This window comes from Schistocerca nitens, chromosome 7 (assembly GCF_023898315.1).
Source record: "Schistocerca nitens isolate TAMUIC-IGC-003100 chromosome 7, iqSchNite1.1, whole genome shotgun sequence".
Lineage (NCBI taxonomy): Eukaryota > Metazoa > Arthropoda > Insecta > Orthoptera > Acrididae > Schistocerca > Schistocerca nitens.
The window spans coordinates 515,867,451-515,887,554 of record NC_064620.1 but is presented as its reverse complement, the minus strand read 5'-3'; the positions used below and the strand labels follow the sequence as shown (position 1 = coordinate 515,887,554).

Sequence of the window (20,104 nt, the reverse complement as noted above, 5' to 3'; positions counted from 1 at the left end):
ACGAACTTGCTGACAGGCTGGCCAAACAGGTTACACGGAAACCGCTTATGGAGATGAGCATTCCAATAACTGACCTGCATTTGTTTTTACATCACCATTAAGGAGACTACGAATGTGTGGCAGTTCTCCATGCAGGCCTCTCGCAGAGACTCTGTGGTTCTCTGCTGGCTCCACAGTGGCCACACTCGGGCGACCCACGGCTACCTCCTGCACTCTGAAGACCTGCCTCAGTGTTGATGCAGCGCCCGGTTGTAGTGGCCCATATTCTGGTGCACTGTCCCACTTTGACTGCCCTGCGTCGAAATCTTCAGTTACCGGAATCATTGCTGCCAATTTTATCTGACAATGCCTCTTCGGCTGATTTCGTTTTACATTTTATTCGTGCGGGTGGGTTTTATCATCATTTGATCTAAATTGTAACATATGTCCTTTGTCCCTCTGTGTCCGCCACCCCAGTGCTTTTAGGGTGGAGGTTTTAATGTGTTGCGGAGTGGCTGGCTTCTCTTTTTTATTCTCATGGTCAGCCAGCCATGTAATCTGCTTTGTTGTTTTAATCTCTTCTACATGTTTCTTGCGTTTCTGTGGTTTTCTTCTCCCCTTTTTTCCATTTAAATGTTTGTTGCCCTTCCAACATTCTTGTGGTTTTTCCTTTCTCTCCAGTTTGTGTTGTCAGTCTTGCTTGTTGTATTCTCACCCTTGTGACATTGTTTTATTCGGAACAAGGGACCGATGACCTAGCTGTTTGGTCCCTTCCCCCCTCTTTTAAACCAACCAACTAACACGTCAGTTGCTGACTCGTCGCACAGTAATTTGGTGTGATCCTCCATGGGGTTCAGAGGTATTTCAAGCTGTCTAATCTTTGAAGCCATGGAACCTCTTGACCCACTGTGGTCGGGGCCTATATTCTGCATCAGTTGCACCTAAAGTTAGAGTTGGCTGTCCCTTTGTGTTTCAGAATCCTCCCACTCCTTCATGTTTAAACAGATACCCAGCTGTCAACTTTCTGCCCTTGGACTGTCTGGCCCAACCTATCAGAGTGACATATTATGTGGTAGTCCTCCATTTTAGAAAGCACTAGCTTCATGTTCTTGGTACCTTGGGGATATCTAAAGATAGGCCAGGACTTGTACATAATTGAGCAGAAAAGAAGCTTCCTGTCACTTGATGATAGGTTATGATCTTTCATAGCTTCTTGATCTTCTTCTTTTTTTGGACTAATGAGCAATCATAGAGATTGCGTTAAAGTCTTTCTTATTGAATTTGTTGAGAACTTAACCCACACAGTTTGTCAGATCTATCCACAGAAAACATCCATTGTAGTTCCTAGTAATCAGATACCCAAACAGTTAGTGGATTACCAGAGTCACTCAGTTTGAATTATTAACTTGTTTCTTCTTGAAGATATTTTTCTTTTATTGATTGTGACTAAGAATAACTATACCATTCACACAAACAGCACTTATTAAAATGTCTATGTTCAACAGTTTTCTGGCTAATTTCAGGTTTCAACAGTGGCCATGTTCCTTCAATCCATATACTGTCATTTTTAGTCTTCTAATACCAGTATCTGTCACTGTCTTCATAACTGGTGCTACTTCCGAAGCTTTCACATAGATGCCTTCATTTAAGTCACTGTGTAAGAAAGCTGTGACAACAGCTAGGTGATCAGTGTCTAGGTCATGTTCATAAGCCATAGCAAATAAAATACATTAATGAGTTGTACCCTGTATCTGGAACACACATTTCATCATAGTTAAGGCTTTGTTTCTAAGGATGACCTTTTATTATTGGCTCTGCTCTATTATATAAAATGCGGCCTTTCAGATCTTTCTTAGTTTTAAAGATGCATTTTGCTTTTGTTGGTTTCTTGCTCGAAGGGAAACAGGGAGAGTCGCAAGTGTGGTTCCCTTTGTGGGATTGCAGCTTGGGATTTTATTGCCTTCAGCCAATTTTCAGTGTTGTCTCACATCATTGCTTCTTCCAGTGACCAAGGTTCAGAGTCAGCTGACTGTTTAGATGGGCAAGTACTCAAGTTATACAGATTTTTTGCTTTGAAATTCTTGACTTTTGTACTGGCTTGTGTTGTTGCAGTTGCTAATTATCATTTGCATCATCTGGACTAGATACCTCAATGCAGCTAGTATTCATTGAGCTGGGCCTGTAACTTGATGTAGTAGTCTCAAGCTGGACAATCAACTTGGTTCATGTAACTCAGTTTTTCTTACGCTGTTTAGAAGTATCTTCATAAAGAACATCATCCCTGTTTTTTATGATTCTTCTGCAAATTGGTTAAAAAATCCTGTGTACCTTTGATTCTTCACAGTATCCTACCAATGCACACTAAGTACTACATCTGTCCCAACTTTGCCAGCTGATTTCCCGGAATGTGAACACATGCACTGCTTCAAAAAATTTTGAGATGTCAAAGATTCAGCTTCTTTTTTGTCCAAGGTATAGTCCTTCTGCCCAGAACTTATTTGGCAAAATTTCAAGCTGCTGTTCTAATGATGAACAATTTTCAGGTCTGGTTGTCAGATGGGTCTTTAATAACCCTGTTTGTCAGAAGAGGACAGAGGCTTCATAGTCTTGCTTTAGCTTGTCCCAAGCTTCTTTAGCTGTACTGGTATCTTGCAGGTGAAACATATATTGAAAGGTGGACAGAGAGTAGAACTTAAGCTCTTTTTGTGTACATTTCAGTTACATTTGTATTTTGCCATTAACTCCATCTCACAACAGTTTGTGTTCTAGGTAAGTTCAAACAGCAAACTGCCACATGCTGTAGTTTTCTCTTCCCATCAGATTTTTAATTGGAGGCAGAAAAACCATTCTGATAACAATATAGCTGCTCCAAACTGCCACTCAGTATGCTTGTTTCTATTGGCCACTGGTCCCATCGACTATTATGATGAAGTACTTCAATTTTGTGTACAAATAAATTGTTACAATGAAAATGTGGTTAGAGAAACAATACAAGTATGATGAAAATAATAAAACAACTTCTTTCATTATTAAAAATGACACAGTAACGAGAGAAAATAGTGCAAGCATTCATTCAGAGTTCTTTAAATGTTTGTAAACTTCTGAAGATGAATCAGAAACATGGATAAAGAATTATGGACGTAATTTCATTTTGGAAGTATTGTCAGATAAAATGATAAGCAATTTGAGCTATGAAGACAATGTGTCTGGAGAATGTGTTTCAAATCATTAAAGTGAGAGGCATACTAATGCAGAAGGATTTTTCAAATTGTTTACAGAATGTCTGAATGGAAGACAATTCCACAAAATGTGAATCATGCTATAATTTTTCTTCTTCACGAAAGATGACACAGAGAACAGTTAACGATTTATGTCAATCTCTTCTCCATATACATATGTATAAATTACAAGACAGAATTGTTGGCAAGCACTTACCATTGGGAGCCGAAATATGTAGTGCCATCGATAGACAAATAAAAAAGTGTCACACTACCTAATTTTCCTTACTAGTAGTTCTGTCATTGGGGTGGACAGAGAGAGATGATGGGGACTGGTTTAAAAGGGTACAAGGAAGGGCAGGTCACTCAGTTCTCAGGGTAAGGACAGGCCCCACCCCTTGTAGCAGGGTGAGATAGACGAAGATGGAGGGGGGATGTCAGAGAGAGTGAAGGTAAGAGACAATTCCTTGGTGACCACTTTACCTGTTTGTCCGGAGATAAGAACAGAGTGAGAAGTAAAGAAAGATTAAGGGGAATAGAGATGAAGAGTGCAATTAAGAATTAGGGCAGAGGGAGGGTGTTCAAACTTTCCATCGATGACGGAACTGTGGGAACAGTCAAATGTTAAATTGAAAGTAAGAGTGAGTTCATGTCTGACTGCAGTCAAATGATCTTAAATTTTAATTTAACATAAAATTATTAAAATGAAGTGGAAGATCATTTAATAGTGGTCTGAGTCAAATGTATTTTTACTCTCAACAAGGGGGGTGGGGGATGTCAGTGAAGAGGGTTGGAATGTGAGGACATGTTGCTGGGTAAGTTCCCATATCCAAAGTTTGGGAGAAGCTAGTATTGGATGGAAGCATACAAATGTTGTGTGTCATGTAGCAGTAGCTGGCACTCAGGTGCTTTGAGACATTGTGCAGAACAACGGGACTGTATGTGACCAAGACAGAACAGTTCTCCTTTTGTGTGATCAGCCAGCTTAAAAGCCCTCATGCATACATTAAATGGTGTGCAGTGGACACAGTTTAGCTGATAGATAATGTGTTGTTTCACAAGTTACCATGTGTAGTGGACTGACAAGGAAGCCAGTCCACAGTGAAGTAGCCGAAAGGGCACGCGTCAACTCACGCCGTCTTGCGTTAAGTCTGGAACAGGATTCGTAATGAGTGCGATAAAGAAAAGAACGTAGCTTTGGAACACTTAACTTTTATATCGTCCTTTGGTATACAGCATTCTTGATGATACAAGTGAGACTCTATCTTGAGGTACATGCAATGTTACAAATTGCGCCTTGCTAGGTTGTAGCCATTAACTTAGCTGAAGGCTATTCTAACTGTCTCTCGGCAAATGAGAGAAAGGCTTCGTCCGTGTAGTCGCTAGCAACGTCGTTGTACAACTGGGGGGAGTGCTAGTAAGTCTCTCGAGACCTGCCGTGTGGTGGCGCTCGGTCTACGATCACACAGTGGCGACACGCGGGTCCGACATGTACTAATGGACCGCGGCCGATTTAAGCTACCACCTAGCAAGTGTGGTGTCTGCCGGTGACACCACACCGTGCCTTTGGTATTGTGGGATCTTAAAAGTGGTGGAGATGGAGTTGGTTGTAGTGTGCAGATGTCCAGGGCAAGTTTCATATTGATGATGATTTGAAACATATCCAATATCGTCTTGTGGTCAGATTAATTTTTACTGTGAATCCAACACTTATGTTGTTGATGAACGCAACTCAAATGCATTGGCATACTCTGGGAGAAATTAGAATGTCAAGCCCAAATTTACAGCATACTGTTGGACATAACACACTGTTACAGTAAGCAGCATTTTACAGGGGTGCATGTGCATATACAGACACTGACCTACCTGCCTGTACTGTGCTCTTGAACTTTGGCAATCTGTCAAACTCACCTGTAGGGCAACTGCTGCCATCCAACATGTGGATTCTGCCTACTTAAGTTTCCAGCATAAGCACACTTGGGGAATTTTAATACAATCACAAATAAAGAGAAACTAATTCTTGTAAAGGTTATCTGTATTGTGGAGGCCCAGTGTCCTCAAAGTAAGTGGTTGTACATTCGTAATTACATTGAAACAAAATAAAAAATGATGCTTTTCCAAATTTACAGAGATTGCTCAAATGAGAGTGGCGCAAAGGCTACACATGGAACTTCACTCACATAAGAATTTCTTTTGTAAGTACCACACCACAGCTAATGTATGTTGGGGGATATGCAGTTAATGCTCTTTGCCACATGAGACTTATCACATTTTGGCAGACTGTTTAATGATACTTTACACATACCATAATCTTTACTGATTAACTACTTGTATCTAAGTCTCAGCAGTTTGTAACCAGCAGAAATATGCTTAAAACACAGTCTTAAATATCACTGCCTGTGTGACTTTACTTAGACAACATTACCAGCACAGTATGTGCACAAGCAAAGCTCATTGTGCAACCATGACAGAGTGACACTTGGCACATGTCTATCTGGTCCAGATGCCAAGCAGCATCTAACAATCGTGTATCACCCCACTTTCCTGATTCTTGCTGGCCATAATGTCAGTTAAAAAATATTAATTCTGCTTGTGTCTGTATCATTATCCTCGATTTACTGACATGGGATCAAATTCTAAGCTTTACTAACTAAAACAGGAAATCCTCTAGTATCTGCTACAATAAAATGTGAGGTGGACTATTTTTCCTTTGGGCTGGGCCCACCTAAGGACACAGGAACGTAAATGAAGGAATGTCTGCCCCTATAAACTGCATCTTAACTTTTGCTTCAGGTCCTTTTTCTGTGTCCCTGCATTTACTCTCCAACTTTCCAGACCCCACCGCCTTCGCTTGCCATGCTTACTGGCAATACTTAAGGCTGCCGCCTCTGGTACTCCCAAATGTGCTCTCTGGCCTCCTCACACTCCAGCCTCCTCCGAGTTAATTCTGATAGGCTTACTGAATTAAAACTCAAATATCTCCATATATACTCGGATCATAATGCAGTTTTCACCATTCTTAGTGTAATAAAAAATGCTACATCAGTTAATATGTTTTTCTTCTAATTATTTTCTTAATTATCATGTGTAATTGTTTAATTTGTTAATCATTGACTTTTGCAATCACTGTGTTATGACTGCACACTGCTATGTCTCAACCTGCACAGGGATCAGGATAATGGTTTGGAAATGTCACAGTGTTTGGCTAGGGTGTTATGGACGTTAGATAACTGATGAAAGGTGGCAACAGGTGCTTTGGGGAAGATAGGAGATGGAGGACCTCTTTTCAAGACTTGACTTGTGAAAGTCATAGCATAGATGGAATAAATTATTGAGGTACTCAGGGTCTGGGTGGTACTTGGTTGACAAGGGGTGTGTTTTTGAGTTTCTTGGGGTGGAAATATATTACATGTATGTATATATGTACAAAGTAATCAAGAAATAATTACCATAATTATAATTTAAGTAGATTAGCCATAGTCATAATTTGTTGTTAACAACTATGCAGAAGCAGCCAGTAATGCTTGCCCCTGGCTGTTAATGTATTACTAGAGTCGTTCCACATCCCTGAACGTTCTGCTTCATGATATGCATTATTGAGCCCCCTGCATATCGCTCACATAGGGATTGTGAGGATATTTTTGGAATAATTACAGCTTGCACAGAGACATTCCGTCAGTCATTCTCCCCACACTCCATTCATGACTGGAATGGGATGGAACCCTAATAAGTGTTACAATGGGACGTACCCCCTGCATACACTTCATGGTGGTTTGCAGAGTATAGATGTAGATCTATAACAAGTAGTAGTAGTAGTAGTAGTAGTAGTAGTTTATTTGTTCATTAATAATTTTCTACAATGATATAATATCCAGCAAGTTCATACAATTTTTAGGTAGCTACATAATTTGCTTATACATTAGCATCACATACAGAAATTCAAGAACATTTTTTTAACCTTTTCACTCCTGTGGAAAAGTTAACTCATGTTCTGTTGCTCCCCAAGTGCTATGGACATGTTGCAGTGCATACATCTAATGTTTTAACACACACAACTGAATTTCTGCACCATTCTTTCAGTAGCTGTTCAGAGTTCCAGCTGCATAGTTTGCATGTGCATCTGCATTTGCTGCTGTGATCACTTGTTGCAGATTTTGACTTCACCTTGTGTGTTTTCATCAGACTTAATTTTGCATTCTTTTGCCCATGAGAGAAATGTCAGATTACCATGCACGAATAGAAATATCCTGGAGACAGTAGGTGTGAATTTTCACGTGTCTGTAGCAGTGATTAATCTTCAGCAGAATCTGGAATTATTAGTTCTCAGCATTCTATGCAAATCGGCTGGTACAGCACACCAGTTTGATGCTTCTGCAAGAGGTGCTGTCGACAATTGTTCAGGATCTGAATTAGAAAGTGACAGCAAAATGTTTTGGGAAAGAGCATCCCTTAGTGACACTTTTGATTGGAAACAAACAAATTTCCAACCATCAAAGTATGTGTTTGATGACTTGACTTTAGGACATAAATGTCAACTGGTTAATGTCATAAGCATTCTGTCAGTTTTAGGATTCTGTACCTCTGTCGGTAAAAACAGAACCCTTATAAGCTCACTTTGTTGTATGTCTACGTGTCTGTCAAGAAGCATTTTTCTCAGTAGGGGTAGACGTATCAAGTTGAAATTTACATCGCATACTGGTATATATTCCCTTAACAGGTAAAAAAATATGAGCTGCCAAGTCAATACAATCAAAAGATACAGCCATTTATGCCACATGTTTTGATACTCACAAACTTTCACCAAAACCCATAGGTACTTCCCTATAACCTACAATCATGAAATTTGGCAATAAGCAAGGATTCATAGCATAAATAAAGGAAGAATACAGAAACTGTTTATGTGTAATTATCACATAAAATTATGCATATTTTTTGTTCGTTGTTATCTGACTGACTGTCTGTCTGTCCCTGTTTTAAGATCCCATTTTCTCAGGAATTACAATAGCAAATGCTACGTTACACAAAAAATTTAAACTTAAAATTAAAACATTCTTGAATGTCTTGGAACTTCTGGGACTGGTAACTTGCTGGTATCGATATCGATAACAGGCAAAAATTGTCAAGATCGTCAATTCCTGGGATTCATGATCAATCTATATAAACAATTACATTTGTGTGGATTCCTCAGAGTGCAAGTCCTACTCGCGTTTGACCAATTTCATTATGACGTTTCTGTCAGAAGATCTCTTGCTGTTTATAGCAGATGAAACGAATTGATTTTATGTATACACCAGCACAAATACTCCAGAATGTGTATATCTCAACTGCCGAAATGGAAAGATACTGCATTCGAGGAACTTTATTGTTTTGTTGCTATTTGATTAGTTAAAAAACTGGAACTAACTGGTGATTGCATTGGTCCAGTTTACAGTGAAATTATGTCCTGAAATCATTTTATTTTACTTTTGACAATGCTGCAATTTAATGACACTGTGGGTACTGGAGGTAACTGTTTAAAATTTGTGATGTAGTCGATAAAGTTCGTAAGACGTTTCACAGTACATTTATCCCACATCAGAAACTTTGCATTGATGAGTCTCGTATTGTAGAAATGTTGATTATCTTTTAAACAATTTATTCTATCCAAGCAATGTTGATTCAGAGTGAACACATTTGTGCTCTATGAATGTCAGACTGGTTACAATTTGGATTTCCTTGTATATACAGAAGCAACAACAGAAATTGGGTTCTACAACTTAGGGAAAAGTGGCAATATAGGGGTTACACTAATGAGACTATAGATGAAACGGGACATAGCTTTGTGTGTCAAATTGGTATTCCAGCCCAGACCTATTCTTTTGGTTTTACAGCCACGGAACAACAGCATGTGGCGCTCTCCTTACAAATAGATGTAGCATGCCAAAATTACAGAGGAAATTGAAACAAGGAGAAATCAGGTTTGTCAACTAATAAGATACTTGCTATGAAGTGGTGCAATAAAAGAGGAATATGGATGTTGTCGGTATCCAAAATAATACAAATGATTGAAACAGGGAAGATTGATAGTAATATTGGTGAAAGAAATTGAGAAACCCCTATGTAGTGTAGATTATAACTTTATTATGGGTTCAATTGACTGTTGTGGCAGTCAACAGAGCTAAGTAGGATCAGTACATAAGATTGTGAAATGTTATAAAAGTAATTTTTTTACATCCTGGATTAGAGCATTTTAAATGCTCAAGATCTTCACAGATCGATTACAGGGCAGAAAAGGCACTCAGAGATTCACCTCTCTTGTTTTAGGGAAACACTTGGAAAAATAGGCAACAGAACTGAAAAAAGCTGATAGAGGAAGGAGTACCAGTAATGAGAATCCACTACATTTTACAGGCAGGCCTTTTTTAGATGTTTTTGTGGGTCAAAATTCAAAGAAAAGTATGCTAGTGCATAGATGAGTAGTTTGGATGAAATAGAAAGTGCACTAGGAAATCAGATAACACGGCAAAACTTGCAATGTACCATTATGTGTTGTTACCTGTTTCAAGCTTTACCACACAAAGAAGCATCACTAATCATTGAGAGCTAAACCTAATGATTGAAATTTACACTTCTGGATGAATTCTTTTAAAAAAGAAAAAAAATACAAGAAACAAAAAAATGTACAAAAAGGACAACACAAAAACTATTTTTAACTTTTCCAGTGATGGTACAAATCCTGGATCAAAAAGTGTGGAAAATAGGTACAGTGGGTGTAAAAAAATTCATACATTTCACTGGCAGAAAACAGACTGTATGTTTCAGATGCTAAAATATCTATTCTGCATGTGACATAAATGCACAGGATTCATTCCACCAGTTAAATAAAAACTGAAAATGTTAATCACTTTATTATGTCATGAAATTATTCCAACACGACAGAAAATTAAATATGGGTACTCTGATTTTTTTGACTGTGGAAGTAGTGTGTGAATGCAAACACGGTTTGAAAATGCATACTGAGTATTGTAAAAAATATTGAAACAATTAAATTTCCTACTTTGGAGCATTTCTCCAAATGATGAAATATGCTGGCAAGAAACAGACTTGCTGTTCCAGATGATGCTGTATATTTTCCTTGTTCATGATTAATTAACAACAGCATTCATAGGGCCAGTGAAACAAAAACTGTACATACTCTTCTGCTTACAATATGCTAAAATTATCCCCACATAACAGAAACAATGATATTTGAGTATCAAGATCTTTGATCATGAGAGGTGCGTAGGGATGTCAAAAAGAATTGAAAATAAAAGCTATTTAAACACTTAAAGATTCAGAGTTTGAAGTAACTCTCCAGACATTGTATGCTAGCAGCAGATAGATGTGAGTCTTCATGTGCAACAATATATATTCCATGCCTGAAGTAACTGTACTGCATATGTAGTGCCAGCTAATAAAAAATAGTGAAGATTTGTCTCTTCACTATTTGATAAATGTTTCAGTGTAAATGAAAGATTTTGTATTCAAGAACACTGATTTTTGTCCTTGAAGTTTTTGTGGGAAAAATTAATTTTTTTTATGTACTTGAAACTTTTTCATGTACATCAAAAGTGTCTTACAGCAAGCACTTCATTTTCTTTGCGAACTTTTGTGAATGAACTATTATGCTACCATGCACTAAGAGCACAGATGAACTGGAGAGATTGGATGTACGGATTGTACAACGCATAACTTGCAATGTCCAAAATATTCAGCACAGCGCCAGAATGCCGTCGCAGGCAATTCAGCATGCATGAAGCAGTTCTTGAGGCAGGGTGTGGGTGCACGTGCAGGTACTCATGTTACGGAGAAATTCTAAATGTACAACAATGAAAAATTCAGGATGGAATAATGACAGTATTATGAAAAGCGTAAGAGACCTACTCACCATATAGCAGAGATGCTGAGTCGCAGACAGGCACCACAAACAGTCTATCAAACAAGTAAGCGTTTGGTCACAAAGGCTTTCATTGGAATTAGACAACATATACATCCACTCACGCATTTGCAGCTCTCACTCTCATGACCACTGTCTCTGGCTGCCGAGGCTAGACTGTGAGTAGCAGTGCATGATGAGAGAAGCACTGTGAGTGGTGGGAGTAAGGAGGTGGCAGGGGCAGGATGGGGGAGTGATAGCATGGTAGAGGTGGAGGGACAGAAAGTTCTGCTTGTGGAGCACACAGGGACATAGTGGAGAGGAGGTAGGACACCTAGGTACAGTTTGAAGGTTAGAGGGAGGGGGGGGGGCAGTGGAAAAGGAGAGAAGTAAATAGACTGTGTGTGAGTTGGTAGAACAGGGGGCTGTGTAGTGCTGAAATGGCAACAGGGAAGGCGATAGATGGGTAAACAATGACAAGTTAAATTAGGGCCAGGAGAGGTATGGGAATGTGGGATATACTGCAAGGAGAGTTCCCATGTGCATTGTTCAGAGCAGCTGGTGTTGGCTGGAAGGATCCAGATGACACAGGCTGTGAAGCAGTCATTGAAATAGAATGTTGTGAGGGCAGTGTGCTTAGCAACTGAGTGGTCCAGCTGTTTCTTGGCCACAGTTTATCGGTGGCCATTTATGCGGACAGACAGGTTGTTGGTGGTCAAGCCCACGTAGAATGCAGCACAGTGATCGCAGCTTAGCTTGTAGATCACATGACTGGTTTGACAGGTAGCTCTGCCTTTGATGGGATAGGTGATGTTTGTGACTGGACTGGAGTAGCTGGTGGTGATGGGACGATGTATGGGACAGATCTTGCATATAGGTCTATTACAGGGGTATGACCCATTAGGCAAGAGCTTGCGAACAGGGGTTGTGTATGGCTGGATGAGGATATTGTGTAATTTAGGTGGGCAGCGGAATACCACTGTGACAGGGGTGGGAAGGATACTGGATAGGAGATTTCTCATTTCAGGGCACGACAAGAGGTAGTTGAAACCCTGGCAGAGAATGTAATTCAGTTGCTCCAGTCCTAGGTGGTACTAAGGAGGGGAATGCTCCTCTGTGTCTAGACAGTGGGACTTTCTGAGATGGTGGGTGACTGGAAAGATAAGGTGCAGGAGACAAGGTTATAAGGGTAATTGTGGTCTGTGAAGGCCTCAGTGAGACCCTCAGTATATTTTGCGAGGGACTGCTTGTCACTGCAGATGCGACAGCATGGGTGACTAGGTTGTATTGAAGGGATGTCGTGGTGTGGAATGGGTGGCAGCTGTCGAAGTGGAGGTACTGTTGGTGGTTGGTAGGTTTGATTTGGACAGAGGTACTGATGTAGCCATCTTTGAGGTGGAGGTCAACATTGAGAAATGTGGCTTGGGTGAAGTAAATAGGGGAGAAGGTATTGAGGTACTGGAGGAATGTGGATAGGGTGTCCTCATTCTTAATCCAGATCACGAAGATGTCACCAGTGAATCTGAACCAAGTGAGGGTTAGGGATTCTGGGTGTTTGGGAAGGATTCCTTTAGATGGCCCTTGAATAGCTTGGCATAGGATGGTGCCAGTTTTGTCTGTAGGTAATGCCTTCAAAGGAGAAGTAATTGTGGGTGAGGATATAGGTGGTCATGATGACTACGAAGGAGGCTGATGGTTTGAAATCTCTCAGGCATTGGGAAATGTAGTGCTCAGTGCAGTAAGGCCATGGGCATTACAGATATTAGTGTAAAGGGAAGCGGCATCAATAGTGACGAGCAGGGCACCATGCGGTAAAGGAACAGTAACGGCGGAGAGTCAGTGGAGGAAATGTTTGGTATCTTTTATGTAGGAGGGTAGTTTGCAGGTAATAGGCTGAAGTAGTTGGCCTACAAGAGCAGAGAGTCTCTCTTTTGGGGCACAGTAACCTGACACAATAGGTGTCCTGGGTGGTTGGGTTTATGGACTTCAGGAAGCATGTAGAAGGTAGGAGTGTGGGGAGTGGTAAGGGTAAAGAGAGAGATGGAGTTTGGGAAGAGCTTCTGAGATAGACCTAAGGATTTGAAGAGTGACTGGAGAGAAATCTGGCAGCTGGCGGAGTCCTTCTGCCAGGTGACCCTTGCGGTTCAAAGCAACAATGGTGGAGCCTTTAGCAGCAAGTAAGATTATAAGGTCATGGTTAGTTTTTAGTTGGTGGATTGCAGTTCTTTCTGCAGATGTAAGATTAGCTGGCATGTTGAGTAATTTGGGGAATGATGGTGAAGCAAGGCTTGAGTTTAAGAAATTGTGGAAAATTTACAGGGGGTGATTCTTGGGGACAGTGAGGATGGATCAAGGTTGTATGGAGGAGTGAACTGAGTCCGGCAGGGTTCAACATTGGTCTTTGGTGGAGTGTGATTGGTATAGTTGGTGGCGAAAGTGTTTCCACTATAAGGACCAGGAAAAGGAGAGAAGGTCTTTAGCAAGTCCTGCCAGACTGAATTTGGGAGTCAGACAAAAGGTGAGACCTTTGGAAGAGACTGATGTATCTGTGAGGCTAAGGCTTTTGCAGGATAGATTCGTGACTGTGTTTTCAGTCTGTTTAGGTTCTAGATTCTGTATGGTGGCGGGAGGGAGTTTTTGAGCGTGGGGTAAATGTAGTAGGTTTGAAGGCACCATTTTTCAGCTATGAGGGGGCGTGTGGGAGGCATGGAGGTTGTTGCAGAGATGGTGGATAGTGCTTTCCCAAGGTGGGAGTGGGAAGTGAGCAGGGAGGAGAGTATTTTTTGAGGTGGTGGTCATGCTGCTGTAGTTTGTGAAGGGCAGGAGTTTGTATGTGATATGGGATCCACGGATTTAGCATTGCATAGCAGGAGAATTGTATGGATGCAGAGGAGGTATTGCAAGGAAGTTTGGGCCTTATTGACATGATTTTGCAAACATGAATGGATGGATGTCATTTTGGAAGGGGTGGTGTTGCAGTTGGATATGGGTAATTTGATGGTAAGGCCATTTGGAGGGTTTCATGAGCCAAGCAACAACACAGGATGACTATGTGGGACTGGGTTCTGGCTAGGGATAAGGAAACCTTAGACAATAAGTTATAAGTCATATCAAAGCAGATCAAATATTCTTGTATGCCGTACAACAGAATCACTGAGAAACAATTTTATACAAAATGCAAACACTATTTTTTTTTTTTTTTTTTTTTTTTTTTGTGAATTAGCACTAATGCACAATACCATAAATGCAGTTTTCTACTCATAGCTGTACATTCTTTTCTCCTCTGCTGTCGGCACTTCAACTTGTCCACATTTCTATTGTTACCACTGTATTTGTTTCCTTTTGTGCATGAAACAGATTTTAAAAAGCAGAAGATATTTGCACACAGGAACAAAAACTTATTAGTAGTAATTGCATTCTTTGACTAATGTACTTATGATTTTATTCTGAAGGTTTATTACCTAGCTCCTATATACTCTTTAATACTATATGGACACAGTGTTCTTAAATGACATTTTAATTACTTCCAAACAGTGATGTCACCTGTGTTTTTTGTGCCAGTTGGGAGTTCATTGTAACAAAGCAGTTATCGGAATTTTATCAGTTGCATGAAGACTTATTCCTTGTATATGATAATCAGTCCTAATTCTTGTATCCTGAGAGAGAGAGAGAGAGAGAGAGAGAGAGAGAGAGAGAGAGAGAAAGAGAGTGTTCAAAAAATCAGCACAGTTTTAACATGCATAGTATTTTCAGATATGCAGGGTATCCCAGGAGAAATGGTCAGTATTCAGAGAAGTGACAGGAATGCTCATGTGAAGCAAAAAGCTTCTTATGGACATGAGCTCTATTCCAAATGGTTTCTGAGACGGAAGACACTTAATGGACATTTGTTTGTGGGCTAGTGGTGCGCACATGTGTCTTACCCATCCAACCTTTTTGATGTTTTATTTTAGTCCAACCTACCTTGTCGCTTCCAACCTCTGTGCTTGGGATGTCTTTCTGCCATTAACCTCTTGAACTGGCTGATTCTTGCACCACTACCTGTTTCCACCTTTGTAATTCTTCCTGTGCCTCAAGGCACTTTCTTGCAGTGGAGAGTAATGCGTCAGGTTTTGGTGGACATTTCTCTAGTCAAGTGATTGTTGGGATTGCAACTTGCCAACAATTTTAAGCTTAGTGCAGAATTAATGTGCACAATGAAAGGAAACAAGTTACGTTTGATTTATTTTGATATATCTCATGAAGGATTTTATTGGAGGAGTGAGTGAATGCATACACATTTCTTTTAGGAAAATTGGTATTTTTAAAATTTCTATCCTTTAGTAATAAATTTCAAAATGAGGTGTCTAAATTATGCCTGTTAGCAATAACCCTGTGAACAAAGAACACAATTCCCAGTTGTTGGTTGGTACCCACTTGTGCACACATGACCGTTGTTTCAGTGTATCCACGTGTGGACTTACAAACTGTTCGTGAATGTTCATTGGGGGTGATGATCCCCAGAAGCGATAATTTTGAGTGTTCACTGCCCCAGCGAGCATAAAGTGTGCTTCGTCACTACAAAAAGTGTTCAAAGGTCACACATCAACAACTTCAACACTTGCAAAAAATGTAAGAGCGAAGACAACATGAATGTCTGTGTCACATGTCAAAAGTGAATGAGTAATGTGAAATTTGTATGGATGCCATTTCACAATTGTTCACAGAACTTTTCAAATGGTGGACTGTGGAATGTTCAGCTGTCATGACACAGCCCATGCACTGCTTGAAGATCACAAATTTCATCCAGCATTCTCAGCCATTGCAACAGCAACTTCTTCAACAACATGTTGTGTGGCCTCTCCAATGGGCAGTTCCCAAATCACCAGTTAATTTGAACTTTCTAATCATGTTCTTCAACCCTGATGTGGAAACAGGACCTTCCATATTCCTTTAATATGCTGACACTCATGAGGTGCAGCAGCACTATTGCTCTTGTTTTGATAAAACAGCTTTATGAGTTAAGCTTTGCTCACCTTGTCCAGACCCATATTAATTGTCTGTAACTGTTCTGCACACTGAAGCTAGTGTTTCAGCCCCATGTCCCCCAGTACCTAAAGGCAAGACATGACACAAATATTACAAACAATGCAAATCCTGTAGTGCACAGTCTGAACATTCCTATATAAGGTAAACAATTCTGCGTCTACACTGTCTCAAGTAGCAAAAGGTTTGGAAAGGAAAGGAGATAAACAAAAGAATGTAGTGGTGAATAGTGTGTCTGAGACTATAGTTATGTGTGTGAAACAGAAATTTTCCATTCAGTGTGTATTAAAAGTTCTGACAAATGGAAGTGGGGCACGGGCTTTTAACGTGAAAACTATCAAAAACTAAGGCTTGCTCAGCAAACATACAGGAGTGGCTTGGACATGAATCACCGTAGACCATAATGCAAAAAAAGTCTAGATGAAGCATTTATGGAGCTGTGCATGTCAAACGACTGACGATAATATTTGTAGACTAGCGAACCCAGCAATACTTGGCTATTGCTATATTAGTGTTGGAATTGGATACACATCCTTATCTCCTTCTCTTTTCTCATTCTTTGTCCTCCTCCTCCTCCTCCTCCTCCTTGCTCCTTTCTTTGTCCATTTCCTCCTCCCCCTTTAATTCTATCTCCTCCTCTTCCTCCCCCTCCCCCTCCCACTCGCCCTCCCTTCCCCAGTCTCTTTGTCCATCTCCTCCTCTGGCCCCGCTCGCTCGCTCTCTCTCTCTCTCTGTCTCTCTCTCTCTCTCTCTCTCTCTCTCTCTCTCTCTCTCTGTCTCTCTCTCCCCCCCCCCCTCCCCCCTCCTTGAATCTTGTTTATTGTTATTGCAAACAAAACCTTGATTGGGAACTGAACTCACATAAAATGAGTGGGTAAACCAGTTGGGCTGATCGGTATATGGCGTGGGAACGAGACCTCTCCAACAGCTGAATATTTGATGATAGTAGCTTCAATGATGCTAAGGTATTTTGCATAGTTTTAATCTGCAAATGGATATGAGTACAAATTTTTGGGCGATTCAGATTCTGTAGTAATGTTCTAATTGCAATCCAGTAAGCCATAAATACAGCTTTCCTGTTTTCTGTTAAAACTGACTGAGAGGAAGAAAACAAAACAGCACATTGTTGTGTATACAATCTTTGTTTAAAATCATATGTAAGGGGAGAGATTATGTATGGGAGAAACAATTTGTCAACTGGTTTAATTGTCCTGCTATCATAGTTAAAAATGACTGTGAGAAAGGAAACTAAACCATACTTTTTCACAGCAGAGAATGTTCTTCCTCGCAATTGATTGTAACAGAAAACCGGTATATTATTGTTAAAAATGTAGTCCGTGTACATCTGAATGTTTATTAGAGCATTGCGCATGAATTTGGAGTAAATTTTTTGAGAGCTTTGTGAGATTTTTGGTAGCAACATTAAACAATGTCTTGTCTTAGTGTAATAGTGTAGATTAAAGAGAACTGGTGGGAGGGGACAAAACATGTGCATATTGATCGTTCCACATCACGTGGACCATTGGCCCCACGTGGCCATCTCCACTCTGGTTGAAGTTTTGCACTGAACTTCGCTGTATAAGAAAACCAATGTGTGAAAAATTTAAGCTATAGATAAAAAAAAGCATGGTTATAGGAGGCTTTCAATAGGGGGTGGCTAAATCTTGATCTCTATTACAGTTTTGGCTAAATTTAAGATGCTTAGAATTGAAACTAATAGTTATCAAAAGGATTTACTAGGGTCAGATGCAAAACTTATGCCCTTCAAACAGTTAAAATTTCAAGGCTGCATCATTCACAGTTTTTGTGCCACATGAGGTCAGATTTAGGGAAATAATCAACTGCAACAAATTTTCAACCATTTTGTGACTGCACCAATTGTTCAGCAAACGAATTATGTAGTATGCCTAGTGTCCTTTAGTAGTTCCACAGAAAAATAACTGTTATCAGTTATAACAGATGAAGCTGTTATTTTGAAAGTATTCTAGACTCATTAATAAGTAAATATGTTGCCAACATTTTTTGTCGAATTTATGAATACTTTGGTGACCCATTACTGAATATTTATTTTTGTTTCAGTAGAAAGAGCTAGTGGTGTTGTACAAGAAAATGATTTATCTGTTTTGCATAAGATTAAAAATTGGCTTGAAAAAACTACTGCCAAACAAATAAAAGGAATGTTACAGACAAAACTTTTGAATGGCATGGGAAAGCTAATGCCATAGCATTAGCCTCGGTGTGAAACAGCAGAGGAGGGTGGATCCTGGGAGGTAGTATTAACAGCAGCATAGGCTGAGGAATGGAAGTGACGGAGGGTTGTGATGGCATGTACCTTTATCAGACAGTGCAATTTATTACACTAGAATCACAAAAATATTCTGCTATAAGTGATAAAAGTTCACTATATATAGGCAGAACCTTAATAGAAATCACTTAATAACAAACTACTGCAAAATTCAAGTCGGGAAGAACTCTGGAACCATGAGAGAAGAAGATCTAAAGAAAAAAAGGACAGTATCAAAATTACAGAATTAAATGCAATAGACCAATTCAAAGAATTAAAATCCAGTGAGCAGAACAAAATTTTAGAATAAAATGTCAATAACAATAGTACCAAAATAGCAAAATTAATACCATTAGATACTAGCCCAAAGATTCCACAAAAATGGAGTGCTAGGCAGACATGCATAAAAGCTCTGAGACAGTATATAATTAAATGATGATATAACATTCCAGAGTGAGTCGTGCTTGGGTAGCTCAGTTGGTTGAGTACTTGCCCACAATAGGCAAAGGTCCCAAGTTCGAGTCTCGGTCCAGCACACAGTTTTAATCTGCCAGGGAGTTTCATAATATAACATTGATCATTGGATATCCAGGCAGAACCAGCTAGACACAAGTCAGTTAAAGGCAGTATATAGTACAAAATCAGTACCCAATTAAACTCCTTTACACTCATACCTGTTCTGCTTGTTGTCAGCTCACAGCCAGCCACACTGTGGGCAGACAAAACAAACTTGCTCTGGCCTTTGGTTCACCTTGGATCCATACATCGCAGCACAAAATTCCTCCACTATCTGTGCTGTCAAGGAGCAACGAGGAAAAGGCTCTTCTGAAACCAAGGCAGCAATGGCTGGCCCATAGTTCTAACCTTCAGGACTGCTCATTTTTGTTGCCAGCTGTCAGCCATCTCTTAAACCCCACTGTTCCTTTGGTGCATCACTGACTACACATCATCACAGACTTTCACTTGCTGCTTACAGGTGGTGCTGGTGCGGCACAATGAACTACTGCAGACTTGGCGCCACCTGCTGAGCTAGGCTAAACTTTCTCTGTACTATGAAATGAAGGCACAGTCTTTAGGCTGGTGTGTCATTTAACATTGCCTCTAGCCTTGAAAAAGGCCTCAACCCAGGCTCTCATCATCTTGTATGATTTGAAAATAGGACAGATCGAATCTTCTCAGACCATTCTACATGCCTCCAGTCGGATATTGTCCAGTTTCTGTATTGTTTGGTCCGCTGAAGACCTGCAGCTTCTTGTGTGACTATGGGCAGCGGCTTTCTGTGACGTTCCAAACTCCTAATGTCCTTTGCATGCAGTTCCCGTAGGAATGTTCAATCAGAAAGCAGTTGAGATAGACGCGCATCCATTGACAGCAGCAGTTCCTGCTGGATTTGAAACCACTTGTCACTAACAAGAGGTAGCACTTGTCTTCGATCCCAATCAGATAGGATTCTTTTTTACAACCAATGTTCTTTCACTGTGACAGTATTACACCACTACTTGTACACACTAAGGAAAGACCACGTCAATGCACCAACACATTGGGCAGGTTCCTTCATGATGTGATTGTAGGCACGTCCAAACACAATAGCTCCTTTGTGTGACTGTATCATGACTCCCTCTTACCGTGCTGATTTCATGCATCTGACTGGTACATACACACCACTTGACTGCCATGTTTTACTTTCACAGTGGAGGGTCACAG

General features: G+C 40.2%; 1 protein-coding gene across 1 annotated transcript in view; it reads left to right on the top strand.

Annotated features, from left to right (window-relative positions):
- Positions 1-20,104, top strand: part of LOC126194793 (programmed cell death protein 2) — a 41,684-nt gene that overhangs the window by 11,889 nt on the left and 9,691 nt on the right. The gene's annotated exons all lie outside the window — the stretch shown is intronic.